Genomic DNA, 6,000 nt, shown 5'->3' with positions numbered 1-6,000 from the left:
GTACTATTATTGATTTGGTTTTAAATCAGGATACTCTTAAGAAAATAATTTTAAATCATAGGATTCATTTAGGCAGCTGGCTGCCAATTCTCTGAATTCACTTCAAGGCAAACTTGTTTGTGCATACATAAAAATATGCACAGCCATATAAATTATTTTATATTTTCATGGTATATAATTCTGACTTTTAATGTTAAGATTCAAAGCAATCTTAGAGTTATAAACTTTGTATTTCTAAACTGTTTGGTGCAGCATTTCTTTCTGGGTCACATGTAAGCAAATATTGATATATCATTTTAAATCAGTAATAAAGTTGGTGTCAGAGCATTTAATATCACTGAATCTGTGTTAGTCCAATAGTATGAATCTTTATTTCAACTTCTCTTAAGAATAGCATTTTTTTTTTTTAAATAACTAGTTTGGGTCACTTAGAAGCTGTCTCTTAACCTTGGTGGTTTTGACATTTTGGCCTGGATAACAGCTATAAGGGGCTATCCTGTGCAGTGTGGAATATTTAGCAGCACCCTGATCGTTGCCTACTAGATGCCTGTAACATACCCCTTCCCCCAAACTGTGATAACCAAAAATATCTCCATACATTGGCAAATGTCCCCTAAGGAGTAAACCTGTCTCCTGTTGAGAACTACTGTTTGCATTTGATTTTTGTTTGTTTGTTTGTTTGTTTGTTTTGTTTTGTTTTTATCCTCACCCGAGGATATTTTTCCATTTTTTGTACAGATAGAGTGGGAGGGAGAGAGAGGAAGGGAGAGAGAGTGAGAAACATCGACGTGAAGGGACACATCGAGTGGCTGCCACCCGCACGACCAACCAGGGTCAGGGACAAACTGCAACCGAAGTACGTGCCCTTAGCGGGAACCGAACCCGGGTCTCTCCGGACCGCAGGCTGACGCTCTAACCGCTGAGCCAAACTGGCCAGGGCTGCATTTGATTTTTTTTCAGAAGTGTTACAAATAACTCAAATTTTGACATGGAGTATTCAACAACTATAGTCTCCTAATCAAACTGAACATTCACTGTCATGTTCCTTAAAAAAAAAAAATAGCAGAATAAATGATTGACGTTTCAGTCAGCGATTAATTCAAATACAAATTGATCTATCCCTACACTATGTGCCTGAAGGATTTCTCTCAGACTCTGCCTAGACTAGAGCATACTCATAGAATGCCATTAACCATTGCCATCAAGGTAGGTTTTTATAAATAAACCCTCTAGTGGAGTTTATCTTGATCACATCCATAGTAAGAAACATATTTTATATTTTTACATTACAATCCAATAAATACATAACAAAACACAATATATTAAAACAGAAGTTTCATAAAATGGTATTTTATTTAATGCAAGAAAATCCACCATGGCTGGTGTTGCTTAGTGGTTAGAGCATTGGCCTGTACACCAGAAGGTCATGGGTTCAATTTCTAGTCAAGGGCATGTACCTGGGTTGCAGGTTCCATCCCTGGCCCTGGTCAGGGAGTGTGCAGAGGCAACTAATTGAGAGTCTTTCGCACATCAACATTTTTCTCTCTCTCTCCTCTCTCTTTCTTTTTCCCCTCCCTTCCACTCTCTCTAAAAATCAATGAAAAAAAAATATCCTCCGAAAAGATGGCTAATCAAAAAAAAAAAGTGTTTGCTCCATCAACTAAATTGATTTCACAATCTAACAGGTCATGACCTGCACTACCTATAGCATACTCTGCAATACTCATCAGCTATTATTAACACTGGTTATTATTATCCCACCTACTCCCTCCATTCTCCCAACCTTTAGCCTCTTCCTACTCTATTTAGAAAATTGTGATAAATATGATGCTAGTCAATGTTATTTCCATGCTCTCAAGTCTTCACTGCTTTCCATTTTGCATGACAAATGGACTCTAAATCCATATCACCACAGCTTTTAAGGACTTTTACAATCTTCTACAACCAATATAACCTTTGTTTCACTTATGCTCAGTGAACTACTAAATGTTATTCTCTATTTCCTGAACATGTTCTCCCCTCTGGTCATGCAATGTTCTCCTCACTTCATATGAACTAGTTCAGTTGTAAAAAATGTATCACTCTGGTGGGAGAAGTTAGTGGTTAGGGAGGCTATGTGTTTTGGGGGTAGTGGGTATATGAGGGCTCTTTGTACCTTACACTCAGTCTTTCAGCGAACCTAAAATTGTTCCAAATATGCAGTCCATGTTTTTTTTAAATCTCTCAAAGCTTTACAGACCATTAGAGGTATGGCATAATATAGAGGAATGTTGAGTTCTGGATGAAAGAGTGCAAGAAGTTAGTTAGTATACAGGAATTATTCTAGAGCTGAAGAGTTCTTCTGTGGTTGAATTATGATGTTAGCAGAAAATATAAAATAGAAACTTTTCCTAATTACCAGGTTAAAATTCTTTTTATCAGTAGGTTTAGGCAGAGAACAGGAACTAAAAGTATTTTTCCTACCTATATAGCTGAATATCACGTAGCTTAAAATTTTATAAAAACCGATGGTGACAAAGAGCCAGTGCAGGCAGGGACTAACAGCTTCAGAAGGATATTGGAGACCTCTAGGATACTGTTATGCCCATGTTAGTGAGGAAAATAAATAAATAAATCGTAGGCTTCACGAGTCAGAAAAGAAAATAATGAACAAACAGCAGTTCCTCAGATAACCCTAATCTGTCTTTAGCCTTGAAATAGGTGTTCTGGGTTTGGACATGCTAGATGATGTTATATAATATGCAGGGTCACTAAGAATCTGTAAAATCCACTAAATATTTTTCATGGGCTATTGTGATCAACTAGAGTAGCATCATAGTACAGAAAAAGCACTAGGTTGAGCACCTCCCTGAGTTATGTGATCACTGGCCCCATAGAATGCACTGCTCTCTGGGCCTCCCAGGGCCATCTCAGGAGGCTCTGGGGTTCAGCTGGGCACTGCTGTTCACAGGAGTTCCCCTGCTTCCCTTTGAGGAATCGTCTGCTTTAGTTGGAACCTGGAGGCTAGATGACATCCACATTCTCAAGTTCATTCGATTTTTCTAGAAAAGGTTTCTTTTACCTTTCCCTGATAACCTGGCTTCCAGGATTGGAAGGGCTGTCTGGCAGTTTTGACTGTCTACTCCAGTGAACACAAACACCAGAAGGAACAGTGGCCGTTACTATGGTAGTGCAGGCCATGGATATCCAGGCACGTTGCACCATGATGCTGGCTCCCCGCCAAAGCAATATTTCTGATCTTAAAGGTATGCTTGATCTTGAAGAAATAAGTTATTTTATCTTTATGGGAATGCTTTCCTAGAGAATTTGATATGAGTAAGGGCTCCTGAGTAAAGATACAGTTTCAATTATGGAAGGTAGGGTTAGTTTAGAGAGAAGATTGGGGTAATCCCTGTCATTATATACAGGAACTGTAGTAATCTCTAGGGATCCAGACAAGCCACCTCCCCACATAAAAGTTTGTCTTCTAGTGTGTGTGTGTTTAGCAAAGTGTGGAATGAGTCAATGGGGAACCTTAAATGTTTTTGATCAACGTTGAAGATTCCCACCTATAAAACTTGTCAGTTATCTTGTTGGAATCATGTCCTAGACAGAGGGAGATTTAGTGTTCCTCTCAGTTGCTCTTCTTGAAACTGTACTAAAAAGGGTAACATAATCTGTCTCCATTATATACCACACCATGGTGCTCCCGCACAAGGCTTTCCCTGTGCCTCCAACACGCAAAGCTCCTCCAGCTTTCAAGGCATCTGGTGAACAACTGAGAAATAGGTTGGAACATGGAGAAGCCCCTTCTAAGTCAGGAGTCATATCATAGCTAACCATGGCTCTGTTTCCTCTCTCCCACTTTGTCTGAGATAAGGAATCCTATTCCTGGTACAAAACACAAACATTACCCCTGGCTTTTCATGAAAAGCACTCTAAAAACAGCCTAGTCCTCACACGCCTTTCATTGGGCTATTTAAGAACCTAACAACATACTCTGATTACATGATCTTCTATTTTACCCATATTCCTTATTTCCTGCTCATTTAGATGCCTCTGAAAAATGAGATCAACAGATTATAGTGCAGGACAAATAACAAAAACACATACAAAAGAAAACACCACAGACTGGATTTCAAGGTGAGCCAGATAGCTTCCCCCTGATCCCTGACTACAGACTATTCCTAATCCCAGAAAATCATCACAGTATTAAATGTACCTGTTCAAAAGCCTTGGAAAACAAATAAGGATGAATCAGTGGAAATGCTCCTGTATAATAAAAAAGAAAACAAGGCAAGTACATTTTCTTCTAACAATGAGAACTATTATCTTGTATCAGAAGGGTGTTATGATACATTTTCATTGTTCCAAATTACCTAAGACCCTGTTCAAGTACCTCACTACAGTCACATATTTCAGAGTTTGATAAAAAAAAAAAAAGTAAAACACTAATACAGAATCTGACCACTGATGACCACTTGAACCAATTGGATTATTGAATATCGGTTCAAATAATCTTTTAAAATATTTGTAAAAAATTACACTACCAAATCACACATTTGCTAGAAAGTGGGTGGCATGACATAGGGGTAAACAATATGAAGTTAAACAGAATTTATTTGAATCCCAGCTCCACAACCTACCACCGAGTGACAATGGGTCTGTTATTTGAACTCTGTGATGGTTAGTTTCATATGTCATGTTGACTGGGCCAATGTGCCCAGATAAGTGATCAAACATTCTACATGGTTCTGTGAAGGTTTTTTGGATGTTATTAACATTTTCCAGCTTTATTAAGATATAATTGACAAATAAAATTGTATATATTTAAAGTAGACAGCATGATGATTTGATAATACATTGTGAAATGATTTCCACAATTAGTGGATTAACACACCATCAGCTCACATAGACACCTTTACAATACAGTTAACTGTAGCCACTATGCTGTACATTAGGTTGCCAGGGACTGGGAGGTGGGGGAAATGATGTTGGTTAAAGGGTACAAACTCTTAATTATAAGTATCAGGATCTAATGTATAGCATGGTGACAATAGTTAAATGACACTGTATTGTATATTTGAAGGTTGATTGAGAGTAGGACTTTCATGATCATAACAGTAATAATGACCACAATAAAATTGTAATTATGTGAGGTAAAGGATGTGTTAACTCACCTTATTGTGGTAAACATTTTGCAATATATATGTGTAGCAAATCATCACATTATACACGTTAAACTTACACAATGTTACATGTCAATTATATCTTGGGGTAAAAAAATAAGTAGATTGTCGAATTTAGCAGCAAACACCCAGAAAACTAAATGGAAAATTTGACCTATTCAAAATAACAACAAAAAAAACAACAAAACAAAATCAAGAAATTTACCTTGGCAATTCTCATCACCAAAGCAGGAAAAAACAAGTTTGATGAAAGGTCTATATGACTAAAGATCTAGAAGGACATGTTATGTACATTACAAGTAAAACAAAACCAAAAACAGCCTTTTCACGTATAAACCCCAAATTGAAGATCATAAAGGCAAGCACTCTATTACAAGGGTTCAATTTGTGGTCTAAACAGGCAACCCTTTGTAGCTTATTCTAGAAAAGATAAACCCAGGGGTTTGCTTATTTAAATATAGTTAATTTCTCATAGTTACACTGGTATATTTCTTAGCATTTTATCAAATTTTTTATTAACCAAGATGATGTAAGCATTATAAAATGTACTGAAAAGATTTCAACTAGTTCTATACTTGGGCACAGTTAAAATGACAAAGGAAAAAACTGTTTCTGGAAATGCTATGAGTCCAGATGTTTTTAGAAAAGTTTTTAATATATTTTCCATTTCTTTTTTGTTGAAGTTTCACAGCTCTTAAATGAATTATAATTTGCTTTTTTCCCCCTAGCATTTTGTTTTCTTGAGACTACATATTTCGGTGTAGTTTCACATATCATTTCTTATTTTTTCTACATTTGTTATTACGTTATTGTTCTCATCTTTAAACTGTGT

This window comes from Molossus molossus, unplaced genomic scaffold (genome assembly GCF_014108415.1).
Source record: "Molossus molossus isolate mMolMol1 unplaced genomic scaffold, mMolMol1.p scaffold_m16_p_1, whole genome shotgun sequence".
NCBI classification, from domain to species: domain Eukaryota; kingdom Metazoa; phylum Chordata; class Mammalia; order Chiroptera; family Molossidae; genus Molossus; species Molossus molossus.
Note: the sequence above shows the minus strand (reverse complement) of the source record.